This window comes from Aythya marila (assembly GCF_965140915.1).
Source record: "Aythya marila genome assembly, chromosome: 3".
NCBI lineage: Eukaryota > Metazoa > Chordata > Aves > Anseriformes > Anatidae > Aythya > Aythya marila.
Window position 1 is genome coordinate 79,096,956 of NC_139044.1, and position 18,432 is coordinate 79,115,387.

Here is an 18,432-nt window from a genome sequence, read left to right on the forward strand (position 1 = left end):
GATGTGAAAAACAACTGAAATCAGGACTTCACTTTCCCTTTCTGGTTTTCATTAAAAGTAATCTTACATTAGATGTTTTCAACAAAGCCTTTTGGGCCACAACTAAAAACAACCCCAAATAATATCGTAGCTCACGTATTTGTTCTAATAAGCTCTTAAAACAACAAATCAACCCCAAAATCTAACACTCTGTCCTGTACTGTTGAAACATTTTGGATAGAGATTAAATGAATCCACACCTGGGATGGAAGAACCAGTCTAGTTAATGTGGATTATGAATAATTTGTGTTCTTTGACACGGGGTGCTATAGATGCTTTATACTGTGTAGCCCACAGTATAAATGAATCCCAAAACAATGCATATATTTAGGGAAGATAATATATCTGTGGCTATTACAACCAGAGGTCAGTCTTCACCTTCTGGTTCATCAAGTCCCTAAGCTACAGCATACTGAAAGAAAAGCCAGAGGAAAAGCTGTTTTAGAAAAGCTGTCTTATAACATCTCCCTGGGTCCATTACAGGGTAATGTTGTAGACATGATGCTGGACATGTAGACATGATGCTAAGGGATTTTAGTTCTGAGAAAATATTACCATTCTTATTCTTAAGGTAAATAGTAATATAATGTAACTTTTAACTAAATAGGCATTTCAGCTGACTTTCAAATGATTTTCCAAAATCATAGGTGGTTATAAATAATTAGACATCTGCCTTTGTGTCTTTGAATATTAAACTGATTATAGTTAGATTCAGCTGATGTTGTTGTAGATGTTTCGTTGAGTTTTCTAACTGTATTAACATATTTCTATTGTGAGTTTTGTTATCATTCTGTAATTGGGAATTCTTTATAAACTAAACTTGCTTCACATGCTATAATCATTATATATGAGTGTGGGCCAGAAGCAGTGCTGTATGGAGAACAAAAATTATGTTTCGTGGAGAACCTCAGAACTTTGTTCTAAATTCTAGTGCCAAAATGTCAATAAAAAAGCTAAAAGCTAATTTTAATGGGTTATTTTCATTTTGGCTTTTAAATGCTTATAATGTACCACAACTTAAAAAGTCATTTGCAAAAGAAATGTTAATATCTTTCTCCAAAATAGCAAAATGAGCTTTTTTTTTTTTTTTTTTGCATTTTTTTTTTTTTTAATACAGTTTTAGAAGTTTTTTCTCCTTCAAGACAATTTCACTAAACGTTTTTGTTTAGATAGAACTTCTTTTTCTGACTGCAAATCTGTTCTGTCAAAGTTGTCCTGGGAAGCTGTAAACAGAATCATAAAGAAACTTAGATCCAGATTCATTGTCAATTAAAAAAAAAAAATAAATCCACAGACTCAGATTTTCAGGTACTGGTTTGTGCTACTACAGGTAAAGGTCCTCATAGCAAAAGTGCATCCCCATGTGGATTCTGAATGTGTCCCACCCTGCTCCCCAGTCTTTGATCAGTTCAGGTAAGTCCTTCATTTCATATTTTTCCGTGCAGCATTAATGACTTTTGACATAACAACACTGAAATTCTGTTACCCTGTTATTAATAACCCCTCACAGTGGATTCAGGCTAATAGTCAATAACATGCTCGTCCATACTTTCCTACAAAATTTTATTTTAAGCATTATCTATGAGATTATTTGCAGTGCAAACTGGTTTCTCTTTTTCCCAGAAAAAAAAAAAAAAAGAAAAAAAAAAAAAGAAAAAAAAATTCCCTCTCCTAGCTGCTAGGGAAGTAGACCAGAATGCTGCTTGAATGATTTTTTTCCAAGAGTAGTTGTGCTTGTAGAGAGCTTGTAGATTTTTTATGTCAGTCTGAATCTCCTTGTCTGACCATGTCAGTACAGTGCGCTGTAACTGACACCAATGGATTAGTGAGCCGTCTGCTTTTCCTGTTTCTGTGCTTCTTAGGTCCATCTAAAGAAAAGTTATTTACACAAAACTTAAAAAGCAGACAAGAAATCTTTCTTTCCAAATGAATGCTCAAGATGAATGGCAGCTGTTATGTGATTGACAGCCTGAGAGAAGTAGATCCCATACTTTAAGCTGTCTCTGGTTGCCCTTTGATAATCTTTTTGAGACGGAAACACTTTTTCCCCCTGCCCCCTCCCCCCCCCATACCCCTATACCTAAAGTTTTAAAGACTTCTCAGATAGTTGATGCAAGTTCGTTTTCTTTGTGAAGGTTTCTATTTCAGTACTTACATCATGCAAGAAATTAAGAATGTATGAACATCCCTTTAAAATCATTTTATAAAGGGTTTACTAAGAAGTGAATGTATAATATTATTTGTCTGTCATCTAGATACGCTTACAACCCATTAGCTCTTGACTTAATTTGCCATCTCTGCTACCTGGATTTATGTAAGGAAAGTTGATACAAAGTTTATGAAATTTGGAGAAATCTTTCAGTTTAGTTTTGTTGGTTTTTTATTATTATTATTATTTATTTTTTTTCCCCCAGCTAAATTTTCTCTAATTCATTCCTTTCATCTTCTTTTAAGCCAAAGGCATACTGGGTCTGATTTATATATATATATATGTATGTATGTATATATATATATATATGTATGTCTATATAAATATATATATTTTTTTCTGTGGTGAGAATGTTTAATATCAACAAATGATAATAACATGTTTTCTATCCTTCTGATGAAGAATGCACCTGTTTTAAATCCCCATGGTGTATTTAGGAGTAATGCTGCTAAACCCCCCAAAGGTGTGTACCCATAGATATTGAAGCATATTGATGGGTGATGCAATTCATCTTTCACAGTACTGAAGGGAACTGTTATCCTATTACCAGATACTGAAATGCAACAAAAACTTTCAGATAAGGTATCAGTAGAGTGTGGGGAATTGTGGGTAAAAGTGATAATTGTTTTTTCATCAGCTCCTTCCCTGCTGGTTTGATCTCATGGTAAATTCACAACCAGCACACTGTGCTAATATTTTATAAGTTAATGAGTACAAAAGTCTGTTCTAATGAGAGATCACCTCAGTATCTAAGCCTTAACAACAGTATAAATTTATAGCAGTTCCGCCCATCTTTGCAAAGTTCATGTATAAATGAGAATTTGTCAGCATACAGTACTTATAGTTTTTAAAAGGAAATATTCTAGACAGAAGTCTTTCAAAGGGAGGACTGGATTTTCATTTTGAATAGTGTTCCATACATCAGGAAAGAAATATTGCTTACACAGTGCTTTCCCAAGCAGAAGGTCCTTTGCAAAGCGGTGTGAAGGAGGGAGTTGATCAAATTTTCCATTGTAAGTTAACAGCATGTCATCAGGAATGTTCATTTCCTGGTGGTAGGACAGATTCTTGGATTAGGAAGGCAATTTCAAAAGGCCATCAATCTGACCTTTTGCATCACAATGATATTTTGAAGCCCTAGTGGTCTAAATCATGGCACCTTAGAGGAATTTGTTACGTCTCTGCCCATTAGGGCCTACTGAGCTAGTCAAGTTAGCTCCTTGCACAGTGGAGAGGGAGACACGTAAGTATGAAAACAGCATTCTGAGCAGCATATTAATCAGTGAGAAATGCAGACAATATAGATGAGCTGAACTTGAAAGATGGTACTTTGGATTACAGTATTTTGGGTACTTTGAACTCTCTACTTTGGAGTACTTCTCCAAGTTCAGTCTTAAGACAGCCCTTAGAAAACATGAGAGGAGATGGTACTACCTATTGTCTTCCATTAGCTTTCAGGTAGAATATATGAAGCATGCAATGGTCCAAATAAGGAAAAAAAGAAAACTGAAATAAAGATTATCATACACCAGTTAAGGAATTCACCTGAGTTCTAGTAAATTATTTTATTTTCATCTGAAGGTGAGCTTTCCCCTTGCTAGAAGGGCAAGGTTACCAGCTCTCACTCATTTCTTTTCTCAAAGACTAATTAATTATTCCTTGGCATGTAACTTGATATTTAATAATCTCAGTATAGAGGATATAACAAACCTGAACACACTGTGGCCTGAAACTTGGGTAACTTTTTGCCTTTCAGGAAGATCTGAATTATAAAGATAGGTCCTCTAAATCATGACTGACTGTGCTGTTCACTGGGTTATCAGTTTTGAGAAAGTGTACATTGAGAAAAGAAGGAAGTGCAAAGAAGAAAAATAAATAAGCAGAATTACTTGTTTTTGCCTTGCTATTGTTTTGTTTTGTTTGTTTGTTTGTTTGTTTTGTGAGTTCTAGACATGCCATAATACCCTGAGTGCTTTGGGAATGTCCAAGAGCACATAGTTGGATGCCATTGGATCTTCACTGACAGTAGATTTTAAGTCTAAGGTCTTGATACGCCATCAGACAGACAATATGGAAATTGTCTCATTGAACTGTGATCTCCGCACAATGCATGACAATCAAAAGACACACTGTTGTTTGTAACTGCCCATTTCATTCAGTTTGTTGAGTTCTGACCTTATGAACTTTTCCCGTGGTAGTAAAGGCTAAGCCTTTAGTGAGTTGTAAGTCAAACTTATGACATAGGAGATGAGGTAACATACTGTACGGTAATGATCAGTAATGATAAATAAGTGTATATACATCACCATCAAATAGATGTTGAAAGCTTTTACACGTTTTTATGAGGAAGGTGATCTAAATTATCAAATGTAGTGGAAACAAAGTACTCTGTTGCTTATGTAGGACAGCTCTGAATCTCTCTGATAAGGAACATGGAATGGAGAAATCCTTGTGCCGTTAGTCTGGTTTCAAAGGAGAATAACTAGTTCTTCACAGACTCCTAGTAACACCTAGTAATACGTTGTAATTTTAAAACTTTTTAATCAGTGAACTCAGGAAGATTTTTGTTCTGTCTGGGAGAAGTTGTTATATTCTCCTCTATAACGACCCTTGTCCCTTGCTCACTCATTTTGTCCCCTTGCTGGTTTGGGGCCAATATTTCAAGAAAAATGTTTTAGCTTTGAAAAATCTCTGGTAAGATTTCTTTACTATCTCTGAAATTTAACCCTGCAAGGACCTTGAGATTTTCTTTCATTTTGAATAACACAGGAGTTTGCCAACAACTCCGAAACAAGTTTGTTTTCAATAAAGAACATTGTTTTGGGGTGGAGTATGAGTAGAGGTATTCTAAAGGGGAGAAAGAATGTATTCCTACTTATTGAAAAATATTCTTAAAGTGGTAGAAATTTTATGAAATTAAAAAGATGGGATCAAAACCCAAAAGGAGAAAAGTTTGATCTAATGACTCATAAAATATTTAGAGAAATCTTAAGAGAAGTTTTGCTGAAGCATTGTTTATATTTAGTGTAGGTGAATGATCCACATTATCCACATATTATCTTTAAATATAATTAAGGAGATAAGAGCACTTCATACTTTTCTGGTGGTCTGGATATGAATAAATAAACACAGAAAGACATCCCCTTGGACACAGGTAATGAGAATGTCAGGTTCTGTCCTCTCTTTCCTGAGTTGTCATTAATAGCAAACGATAATTCTGTGATGGGTTATATTTGCAAATCTTTGGGAATCTACTGGGATTTTTGTCAGACTTGATAAGCCTGACATGTCTTAACAGTTATGAACATAACATGCCTCGATGTGCAGTCATAAAAAAAGCTTTCTACTGGTCACTTCTGTGTGCTGTATCTTACCCTAAAGGTACAATAGCCTAATGGGCCAAGAGCATCCGTGTGATTGCCTGCAACTCCAGTGGAGAGAATGTATGCTGCAGCAAACCATTCTGTTGCCTGCTTGGTGCTCATGACCCAAGACTTTTTCCTCTGTTTTCTCTTTTGTTTCTGAAAAGAATTAATTCCCTCTCTTCCCCATTTCATTTGGCAAACCTTGGAAAGATAGAATTTCTCCCTCTACATTTCTGTATACCTTAGGGAGTCTTGGCTTTCTGTCTTTTTAAAATTTAAAAATCTGTACTTCCTCTGCTTTGGGTTTGGAAACTCATTTCAGACTTCCTCAGTAAAAAGAACCATGAACTACTGTAGAGGGTACTTCTGCTTTGGTTGTGTCAAGATAGTTTAGCAGCAGCAAGCCTGTCAAAATATGTTTAAGAACCAACAGCACTTTTGAAAACTAGGGTGTTTTGTTGTTTGTTTTTGTTTGTTTGTTTGTTTGTTTTTTCTTCTTTTTTTAAAGCCACTTGGCCATGGAGAATGTGTGGGACCTTTTACATACACACAAAGAATACCATTGGGGAGACATAAAATTTTAAAGAATTACTGAATATGAGCACCAGCTGCCCCTCTCCTCAGCCATGCCCTGGATCTCTTGTCTGTGTTATGCTTTTAGCCTTCAAGCATTATGTCTATAATGGAGATTTCCCATAAAGACTTTGGCCTTTTTTAGTGCAGTTCCAGAACATGCAAAGGCCAAGTGGAAAAGTGAACACAGTGTAAAGCATAATTTTCTTTTGAATGCTTTGCCTGGTGGTGGATATTTGTTATGCTATCCACTTTTCTTTGTCCCCTCCGGACTCCAAATTCTTCCCCGTGGTTCAAGCTATATGGGTACACAATCCTAGAAAGATGTCAAAGAAAGCAGAAGAAGCTGTTTTCTCCACTCATGCACAGATTTCTGCATGAATGTCTGATCCTGGTCTTCCTACTCAGCCCTGAAAGGACTTGATTCTTGACCCATTGAAGACAGTGACAACTCTTCCCCAGACTTCCATGGTTCAGAAATGGTGCTTATTCCTCTTTTGTCTTGGAGGTCTTCAGTCACCCTAGGTTACACAAAATCAAATTTACCTAGGTCTTGACTGGGAGGAGTGACAAGGAAAAAGAAGGTATTTCATTTGGAGATTATCCTTCTATTTTAATCAAAGTGCAGTGTGATGTTATGAAATACATGCTTTGTGTGTATATAGAAATATGTATATTAAATATGACATAGATGAAGGTATATGGTATGAAACATGCATAAAACATTTTTAGGTATATATATTACACATTCATATATATTTTTCATAGGTGCATGAAGCTGACTACATGATATTCTGTAACTACTCTCCATGTGCAATCTGCCAACATGTGATCCTTAAAGACCTTAGTTCTCTTTGCAAGTGTATAGCTGCTAGCTGTGGTGTATATAGCTAAATTCTAACCCGGTAATGGTCTTCCTTTCTACTTCAAAACCCTCCCTCCCACACATACACATTTCCAGCCTGTTTTTGCTTTGTTTGTTTCATTTTAGTTCCTACCCTAGCTATTTTGTAATACTGCAGTGTTGAACATAGCAGCTGTTTCATGAATTTTACTTGAAGAGAGCAGTCTCACAAATAAAGAGGAGCAAAGAAGGGAAGCAGACGCTGTGTGGATTGCTCGTTTTGGAGAAGACAGGAAGGAAACTCTATAAATAAAAACATTCATGATGAGCCTAGATATATAAACCCATCTGGCTTTATACCAGCCACTTGTGTCAAGTAATAGCAAGACACCTGTTTAGTGCCTAGACTTGTAGTATCAAGCCCTTAACAGCCATTTGAGAAAGGTGTTAAAGAAATTGCTGTGGGGCCTAAAACCCATTAGACATCCATAAAGCAGGTGCAGTGATATTTTCCTTTTTCTTTTTTATTTTTTTTGTCTGCTCTATTCCGATTAATATACCTTTAACTTCCAGATCTGTTTTATTTCATCAGAGGTTAATTCTGAAGGACATTATATGTCTGTAACAGCATTTCTTCTTAATTATTTTACATTATCAATTATGTGCAAACAGTTATGAATCATGTGGGCTTCAGGGATTAATAACTTATTCCTCCTTTCCATCTTCTGTTTCAAAACATGCAGTAGGAAAACATGAGATTTCCAGGCCACTGTCAGAAAGCGCTTAAGGAAAGGGAAGGAGCACCGCCAGCTTCTTGTGCATTCACATTAGTAAGTTCTACCTTGAAAGGCTTAGGCAGCATGGCAATTGCTGAAAAGGCTGCCCTCATGATCCAATTAATTTCCCCTTAAGCGACCCACAGCAATTATAGCAGTTAGTGGGGCCCAAATGGAAAACCCCACGGACAAAGGAGAGACAGCAGACATTTTCAGGACTGTATATGAGCTGTGCTGTAAATGTTCCTCCACCTGCAGTTTAAACTGAGAGGGCTTGATGCTGAGTCTGCAATTGCACCAAGTGCTCCCTTTACATATTGTGTGGGATCTGATAAATTTTTGCAGGATTTTTTCCAGCTGTGCTCTCATCACATTGATTTAATGGCCCTTAAGAGAAACCATAAAAGTGCTTTCTGGTTAGTGGGCCCCAGCTGTTCCTCATAGTGTTGCATAATGCAGCAGGCTGAGTTAACTATAGATTAATGATTATGAAATGTCTTGCTTAACCATATAATTTTTCAAGCATACAAGGCATTGGACAAAATGTGGTTCACTGAGGTAACAAGATGACTACTCTCAAGAAAGGAAAAGGCTTAAGAGGTGAGGTATATCTTAATCTAAACAAGATAAGATTTTCCACAGACCAGTCTTGGCTCTGGCCAGTCATTTCATTATATACACAAGCCATATGTGCGTGTGCATGCATATGCACGCATGCTCATGTGCTTCCCTTCACATGTGTGTTTTCCCTTAAGGACCGAAGGGTGATGGCTCACTGCTGGAAGCATTTCTCTGTTTTCATTACCAGGCAACAGTGCAAGAAGCCAACAGTATCATTTGAGGATTATCATGCTCTCTTCTGAAGCTAAGAGAATTGTAAGGCTGCATGAATCTGAGGGCTCCTACGTCACAGTGTCATCTGAGCTCCTGCTGCTGCCCTATGAGCTCCACAGCAGTTGAGCAACTAGGTAACTGGAGAAGCACTAGGGCCTCATCCTACTCCCACTGACCTCAGTGGCCAAACCTCTGTTGACTTGAATGGGGAGGCAGGGTCATGCTCCGCATGGAGGAAACATGCCCTGTGGGATAGTGCTGTACCAAGAGGCTTATTTATAAAATTTCATAAGAGCTCAAGGTCCTCTGTGGTCCCTGATCACCATAAATGGATAGCATGAGTAAAGGAAATTATAAAAACAACTGAGGGTCCAGTGTTTTGCTTTTTGGTAAGTAAGCCAAAAAGAGTATATGCAGGAAAGCTAAAGTAGCATTCACAGATTATCAAGGAAAAATCTGTAGGATGCTAAGGGACCAGAACACAACAATGTTTAAAGTAAAATAGACCTGCTGAGACCATGGATTGCTTCTATCCATCTGGTTCACCTACTGTTACAGGCATTTCAGTGGCTGTAAAAGTTATATGTGTTTTTCTCAAACTACAGGCAAACTAGAAAATGAAACATAATATATACACTCCTATAAAGTAGACTGTGAAAAGCCAATAGCAATCTCAATTGCAGACGTAAAACCACAGAAACCCAAAACTGCTTCTGGTGCCCTAAAATGCAAGAAACCCTGAATTTGACCTGTAGCATCCTGAAATCAGGTGCAGATTAATTTCATGTCCTTTCTCCCCAGACACGATGCAGACTGCATGAGTTTTGATGGGGTATGGTCCAAGCATCTTGTTTTTTCAGGTGATTTCCCGAACATCCAAAGCTATATAAATAATGTAAGATGAGAAGCAGTCAGCAATATTATTAAGCAACCTAAATTGAAGAGGGATATTTAAAGCTGACAGCATAGATTTTTGGTGGTTTACATTTTTCCAAAGTTATTAAAACACAAATGAGAAAACTCCCTTCTAAGTACCTGCAGCTCAGCAGATGAATATCCAAAGTTGGGAAACTACAGCACAGATTCAATGGTAATTGTCAATCATCTGTTATGATAGCATGGGTTGTTTAAAACAACTGAACCATGAGTTTTGTTCTTGGATCTGCCAATGCTTGATAGTGAGGATGTTCAAAATATCATTTGCAGGAATATCTTTAAGGTTGGCTGCCTAGATTAGGGCACTGAAATGCCCAAAAAATGCCTCCCTCTTTCCCCCACCCCCCTTTTTTTTTTCCAACAAGCTGCTCAGTATACTCCTTAGACAAGGTATTGAATCAATAGCAGCATAAGAAATCTAGATGCTGATGATTTTTATGCATCATTGGTTTGAATTTTAATCTTAAGCAGAAGGTGATTTTTTTCTTTTTTCTTAAGATACAACATAAAATATAAGCATTTGCCTGTCTTTATTAAGAGACTTTATAGCTAAGAACTAGAGGAGATATAGAGGAATTAAGTACTGTCATCTCAATTTGTTGGTGTCATCAAAATTTGTATTACTGACAGGAGAATTTTTCCACTATGTAAAATGGAGACATGGCATGTATTTCAAGAACTATAGTTTGTTAGCTGTTGAGTATAATTTTCATGTTGGGTTGCTTGAGCCTGAATTCATTTCAGATACGTGCAGAGTAATTTCAGTCTTTTAGGACTGAGCTGGCTGCAAAAGGATGTACGTGGCTTACACACCTTCCCTTATGTTTACCTACAAAGCAGCAGCCTTTTTTATGCACTTGTGGGAAAAAAAACAATTGTTTCCTTCCTCTGGAACAGGAAACCACAGTCTGTTCATTCTGGCAGTCCCACTATGACTGAGCGTATTCCATCCACAGCTTCTGCTGATGACAATGGAGAAAAGAGTTTACTCTGGATTTCTTCCTAATGCAGTGATTAGCACAGAGATGTAGTGATTAGCATAGAGCCACTTGAAACAACGAAAATTCCAAGACTGGATTTCAATCCCCCTTGAATGTTTCAGAGGTGAGTATGGCTCAGTGACACCCTCTGAGATGGATTTCTTAACCAGATACAAATATGTATATTTGGGAAATCTATTTGTGGACAATCTTTGTGCAGGTATTATGTGAACATAAACAGAAGTGGCATAAAGCAAAGTCCAAAATGTGATCCATTCTGAATGATGGAATTGGAAGGAGTCTAGTCAGTTGTTTCTTCTCACTGTCGTGGTTCCGCTCGAGTGGGCAGCCAAGCTCCACCACAGCCGCTCTCTCACTCCCCCTCCTCAAAGAGGAATGGGGAGAAAATATGTGAAAAGGGCTCAAGGGTTGAGATAAGGACGAGAAAATCACGCAATAATTATTGTAATGGGCAAAACAGACACAGCATAAGAAGATAGTAAGATTTATTGCTCATTACTAACAAGCTAGAGCAGTGAGAAACAAAGGAAAGAAACCAAAAGCACCTTCCCCCCCCATCCACCCTCTTCCACCTCCTCCCCCTGAGCGGCACAGGGGAACGGGGGAATGGGGGTTATGGTCAGTCTACAGCACTTCTTCTCTGCCGCTCCTTCTCAGTCACTCTCGTCCCCTGTGCTGTGGGGTCCCACCCACGGGATGCAGTCCTTGATGAACTGATCTGGCGTGGGCTTCCCACAGGCAGCAGCTCTTCCAGAACTGCTCCAGATATGGGTCCGTACCATGGGGTCCATCCCTCAGGAGAAAACTGCTCCAACCTGGCTCCCCTACGAGAAGCAGCTCCTGCCAGGTCACCTGCTCCTGCGTGGTCTCCTCTCCATGGGCTACAGGTCCGGCCTGGAATCTGCTCCGGCAGGGGTCTTCCACAGGCGGCAGCCTCCGTCGGTGCAGGGCCACCTGCTCCACCGTGGTCTCCTCCATGGGCTGCAGCGTGGAACCCTGCTCCACCGTGGTACTCCATGGGCTGCAGGGGGACATCCTGCTTCACCATGGTCCTCACCACAGGCCGCAGGGGACTTCTGCTCCGACGCCTGGAGCACCTCTCCCCCTCCTTCTACACTGACCTTGGCACCTGCAAGGCTGTTTCTCACTCCCTTGACTCTCCTGGCTGCTGTGTGGCACAGCGTTTTTTTCCCTGTCTTAAATATGCTCTCACAGAGGTGCAAAACAACATCGCTTATTGGCTCAGCTCTGGAAAACAATGGGGCCCTTCCCAAACATGGGGCAGCTTCTAGATCTTTCTCACAGAAAAGAAAATTTCTCTATGGCCCCCTGCTACCAAAACCTTGCCACGTAAACCCACTACACTCACTCAGAGGTCCAAGCAGATAGGACCACATGCAGAAGTGTTTATCTTTCTGTAATCTTATGCAGACTTTTCCTTGTCTGCTTAGCTGTTTGGTGCCAGCCAATTTTACAAAACATTTCCCTTGAGGGACAGTACAAAGGAAGCATTGACTGAAGCAGCAGTTGAGATAAAATGCAGAATGGTTTTATCTTCCAAAATGACAGCAAACAGTGGTGATGCATGAGAATTCATCAGAGAGTAGTTTTCAAACTTTACCTATTATTTCCTACCTGTGATTCCTATACTATTCCTTCAGTGTAACCTCTCTACTATATCTCTGGAGTAGTGATTAAAATATCTTAATGATGGTGTGAATTGGAAGAAATGCAGCAGGTTGTCCTGGAAATTGAGTACACTTCTTTGTTTAAAACTGACAATAAATAGAGATCTGACCAAGTGAGCAAAGTTTTTAGGTATTGTGTACATATTATAAGGCAAATTCCTTTGTCAAAAGACTCACAAATGATTCTTCTGAGTTGTAGAATATGAAATAAGAATGAATAATCAGAAGAACAGTTGTCTCATGAAGTTTGTTACACCACTTCGCTTTGGGCTGATCTTTGTATTTGGTTAGGAGATCATCTGCAATGCGATACTTAAAGTCAAGCTTCGGAGTTTCTAAAACAAACAGGAGATATTTGAGAGTGGGCCTGGAGAAACAGAGTAACCAGGCTCCTGAATACAGCACAGAAGTGCAGTGAGGTTTAGAGCAGCTATTCATAGTTGAAGGGACTACCTGGTTTCACTGGTGTGTAGTGACAGAATCTAACAGACATCCTGGCAAAAGGGACGTGTGCAGTCTGAGTCAGAACAAAATTTAGAACACGTACTGATTGCATTGTGATAAACTTCATGCACCTTAGGAAACGACAATTTTTTTAGGACCCAAAAGTAGCCCCAAACTTTCAAGACAGAAATACCTTCTGCAAGAATACAATTCCAGGCTGTCATACTGGTCCATGGACATCAAACAGTTGCAAAAATACCCATCCTTCTAATCTGTTGCATTATAGTAATGTATACCTCATCTGGGGCCTGGAACATAGTAAATCTCAACAAGACCATGTCACACCCTGTCTAGAGGAACCTGCAGAAGATACTGAAATTTGGTTGTGGTCCAGTTTGGGCATAGCAGTAAAAAGCATGCTGTAAATCTACCAAGATACACTAGTTTATGTATAGTAGAGTAATCAGGAAGCACACAGTACAAGTAATATATGTAATTATATTACAAGTAATGTATCAGAAATGTAAGCAAGTAATGTATTAGAAACATTAATCAGGGAATTTATTAAGTCATCAGCATGGCCACAGACAAAAACATGTCCTAAGACTGCTAATTAAGACTAGGTTTAGTCCAAACACTGCTGGGCTCTAAGACACACTTAACTTGCCCCTGGGTCAGGAAGAAATAACATCTTATGAAGACAAGGCATGCTGAGGAAATATTTTACTGGTAGTCTAGATCTTCTTTACCTGATCAATTAGTTAAGTCTGATGATTTATGGAAGAAATCTTTTCTATCAACCTGGCCAAGCTGCATGTCAAAAGATGAAATTGATTGATATTAAATAGAGATGAGTTGTAAGGTAATGATTTTGGTGTGAAAGCTTCTCAGATTAGTGTTTGTCTATATATTTACCACACTTTTACTCTATTAGAATTCAACACTTTAAAACACTTTTACTCTGTTAGAATTCCACTGTCAGAAGGAAGATAGTCTTTAAAAGACGTTTAGATGTAGAGCTTAGGGATATGGTTTAGTGGGGACTGTTAGTGTTAGGTCAGAGGTTGGACTTGATGATCTTGAGGTCTCTTCCAACCTAGAAATTCTGTGTGATTCTGTGAACTAATGATTGTACTGAACATAGAGGCCTTGCTGTCCTCTGTCTCCTTTCTAAATTAAGCAGTTTAATGGCAGATAGTTACCAAAAGGTACTATATGTAAAAGGTTAATAATATATCAATAATTATCCTATCACTTTTAACTGGATTCCAGAATCTAAAAAATCACATTGAGCAGGGCCTTCTCTGTACAGAAACAAAACAAAACAAAACAAAACAAACAAACAAACAAACAAACAAACAAAATCTGTTTTCTTTCAAGGACAGCCAACACTAGTGAAATTCATTGGGATTTGTAGATTTATCCTTGTGCCAGCCTTCAAAATAGCAGAGGCTTGGAAAATTAATTTCCACCTTGAAGAACAGCCGGGTTCCATTTTTATCAGTAAAACATATTACATTTTAGAAAAGAAAACACCATTAAATGGATGGTTGGGCAAAAGTCTTTTCAGTAATGGAGAGAATGATATAATCATGAGAGAAGGCGGCTTCATTACACTGTCAGTATTTAATGACTGCACGATTTGATATACTGTCAAGCTCCTCTGAAAGAATTAAAACCTGCTGAATAGGTGAATTTTTGTTATTAAAAAAACTGATTCCCTTAGCATTTTAGGAAGGACTTTTCCTATATGACCAACCACAATGTTTCCTTAGATCAAAACCACAACCCTTCAGTGTCTAAACTGTTCCATCCTTCTCAGAGATATGCTAACCCATAAAACAAGATCAAGCATGAATATAAGCAAAATGTACATGCAACGGCACACCTGATTTACATGTAAAGCTGAGAAACTATATGCTGAATAGCTGGCCTTAAAATGGTTCAAAATCCTGAATAATTCAGACTACAAGAACAGTTCTGGTTAAAAAAAGTTTTAATTTTCTACAGAAAACATTTTAATTAGCCTTTTTGGAAACCTAACAAATAAAAGTGAGATACTTGTGGATTACAGGAAGAATGTCCCAACTCAAAATCATTATTTAAAATGTAATTTGTTTTGGAGAATTAATTTTATAGTACTACAAGTATACCAAAATAAATAATGGAAACCATAGAAGTTTCATGGAGTTTCACTGGTGTTCAGCAAAAAATAAATCATTACAAATGTCAACTTAGTCCAAATTAATCTATTTAGATGGTTTAACCGTATTTCATTAAAATTCTTTAACCACACCAGTTTCACATAATTCTAAGTAACATTTTAATAACGTTAGTTTTTTTAACTGTTGCTTTGTGTATATCATTTATTTAGCCTATAAAATCAAAAGACAACAAGACTGCAGTTTAGAATAGACTTTGTTCTGAACTATGAGTAACAGTGTAAGGACTCAGAAGTTGCATGAATATACAAGTTAATGCAGCCAATGAATTTGCTGAATATGCATTTTTAATAATGTTAACAAAATAACTTTTACTTAAAGTTTGGCTAAATATACTCCCAATGACTTTTGTGTGTGTGTGTATGAGTGTGCAAAAAACTGTACAAATGATCCAGAAAGCTAGTATAAAATTAGTTTTTCAGTCTTTCAGATAGAAGGCATGATCTCAGATAGACTTTAGTGATGATTTTTATTAAAAAGTTTCACATTAAAATTTTCTGCATAATGTAAAACAGATTGGCTTGGCTGAATACCAATTTTCAAGCCGTTTTAGAGAGCTATTGTTAACAGAAATGATCACTTTGGTAAGCTAATGGCAATTGTATGCAAATTCTGGAGTATGCCACAGACTTACTATTTGTGGTAAAATTGTGGCAACTTTCTTAACAAGACTGACGGAAAATTGCCAGTAGCAGGAATTGCTGGCAACCTCAAAACTGCAGCTGTGGTTATACTCTCAGATTACTGAGAAATTATAGCAGTTTGTAACAAAACTTTAAATTATTACATGGAGAGAGAAAGTGAGAGAAGAGAAGCTGAAGAGATAAAAGCAAAGAGAAACACCAACATAGAACAGTCGTGTTTCAGTTTAGTAAGGACAAAATGGCTGATATTTTAAAGGCTTTCAAACTTGATAATTATAATTAATTTAAAACTACTTATTAGTTATCACATCACAAGACTGTAACTCAGCTACTTTACAAACGAGCTGGAATAACTTTCAGCATTTTGTAAGGATAGAGTTGATGACCACAGTTGAGTTTCAATGGTCTGAATAGGTCAGGGGGATCTCCTGTTCCTTTCTCAAGTCCCAGGATCTCTGCTCAAGCCTGCTATGTGCAAAGAGGTATTCCTGTGAAACATCTGAAATGGCTGATGACAAACTAGAATCAGAACCTAAAAAGGTGAGAAAGAATAGATCTAAGGATCTCCATCCAGTCCTACACACTTGAACACTGCCACTGCAGTCACAGCACGTTAAGCTCTGAGTGCTTCTGAAGAACTCTTTATTCTTGAATGGACCGAATACAGCAGTGATTCAGTTCCATAGTTTCTGTCAAACCTGGCCAATCCCCTAGATCTCAATTTTCTTTGGGCTTGTTCTTGCACATCATGAATAAGATTTCATGCATATAAAAGGAGAGTAAGGGCAATGAATGTAAATCTAATATAGCACTGAAGTAATTGGTTTACTGAGGAATGAAGGCCAAGTGACTTGAAGAGAGAAGGAGCATGAGAAAACCAGGAAAAAAAATTAACAGTTTATATTAGATTATGCATATCAACTTGATTTTATTTATTTATTTATATATATATTTTTAGTGTAATAAGTTCAACTTTTAACCCCACCATTTCTTTGTATTACAGGTATTTTTAGGGGTAACATCCATGAAATTCTTTCAATGAAGATATTAGGGTTTGCTTTATTCAATTCTTTAAATGTATATATTTGGTTTAATTTCACCTGTGTCTGAAAATAATTCCTATTGTGATTCTAAAGAAATTAAGGTAGGTCTTTTTTTTTTTTTTTTTTTTTTTTTAACACTTGCATGTTTTCTGCATGAAAAATGTGAAACTTCACCTAAGCTCTAGATGGTTCTTCATTCATAGAGTCTACTTAATAAAATTTGAAATTTCTTGCTGCACAATATAACAGTAATGAAAGCCCATGGCTTAATATATATATAGTAGCATTTTGGTTAGGATCAACGGGAAGGCCAACAAGGCAAACATCCTGGTGGGGGTCTGTTATAGACTGCTGAACCAGGATGAGGAGACTGGTGAGGAGTTCTACAGGCAGCTGACAGAAGTTGTGAAATTGTCAGCGCTGGTTCTCGTGGGGGACTTCAACTTCCCAGATATATCCTGGAAGCACAACACAGCCCAGAGAAGGCAGTCTAGGAGGTTTCTGGAGAGTGTGGAAGATAGCTTCCAGACACAGCTGGTTAGTGAGCTTACCAAGGCAGGTGCCCTGCTAGACCTTCTTTTCACAAACAGAAAAGGACTGGTGGGAGATGTGGTGGTTGGAAACTGTCTTGGGCAGAGTTATCATGAAATGGTAGAGTTCTCCATTCTTGGAGAAACCAGGAAGGGGACCAGTAAAACCACTTTATTGGACTTCTGGAGGGCCGACTTTGAACTGTTCAGGACACTGGTTGGCAGAGTCCCTTGGGAGGCGGTTCTGAAGGGCAGAGGAGTCCAGGAAGGTTGGGCACTCTTCAAGAAGGAAATCTTAATTGCGCAGGAGCGATTTGTCCCCATGTGCCCAAAGACAAGTCAGTGTGGAAGACCAGCCTGGCTGAACAGAGAATTGTGGCTTAAACTTAGGAGAAAAAAGAGGGTTTATAAGCTTTGGAAAAGAGGGCGGGCCACTTGGGAGGACTATAAGGATGTTGCGATGCAGTGCAGGGACATAATTAGAAAGGCCAAAGCTCATCTGGAGCTCAATCTGGCTATTGCTGTTAAAGAGAAAAAAAATGTTTTTACAAATATATCAATGCAAAACGGAGGACTAAGGAGAATCTCCATCCTTTACTGGATTGGGGGTGAAACTTAGTTACAAAAGATGAGGAAAAGGCAGAGGTGCTTAAAGCCTTCTTTGCCTCAGTCTTTAGTGGCAAAATTAGTTGTTCTCTGGATACCCAGTACCCTGAGCTGGTGGAAGGGGATGGGGATGTGGCCCTCACTATCCATGAGGAAATGTTTGGTGACCTGTTACGGCACTTGGATGTACGCAATTCAGTGGGGCCAGATGGGATCCACCCGAGGATACTGAGAGAACTGGTGGAGGAGCTGGCCAAGCTGCTTACCATCATTTATCAGCAGTCCTGGCTATCGGGGGAGGTCCCAGTAGACTGGCAGCTAGCAAACGTGACGCCCATCTACAAGAAGGGCTGGAGGGTAGACCTGGGGAACTATAGGCCTGTCAGTTTGACCTCAGTGCCAGGGAAGCTCATGGAGCAGATTATCTTGAGTGTCATCACGCAGTACTTACAAGGCAACCATGTGATCAGGCCCAGTCAGCATGGGTTTATGAAAAGCAGGTCCTGCTTGACGAACCTGATCTCCTTCTATGACAAAGTGACGCATTTGGTGGACAAGGGAAAGTCTGTGGATGTGGTCTACCTTGACTTCAGTAAGGCCTTTGACACTGTTTCCCACAGCATTCTCCTTAAGAAACTGGCTGCTCGTAGCTTGGACTGATGTACACTTCGTTGGGTT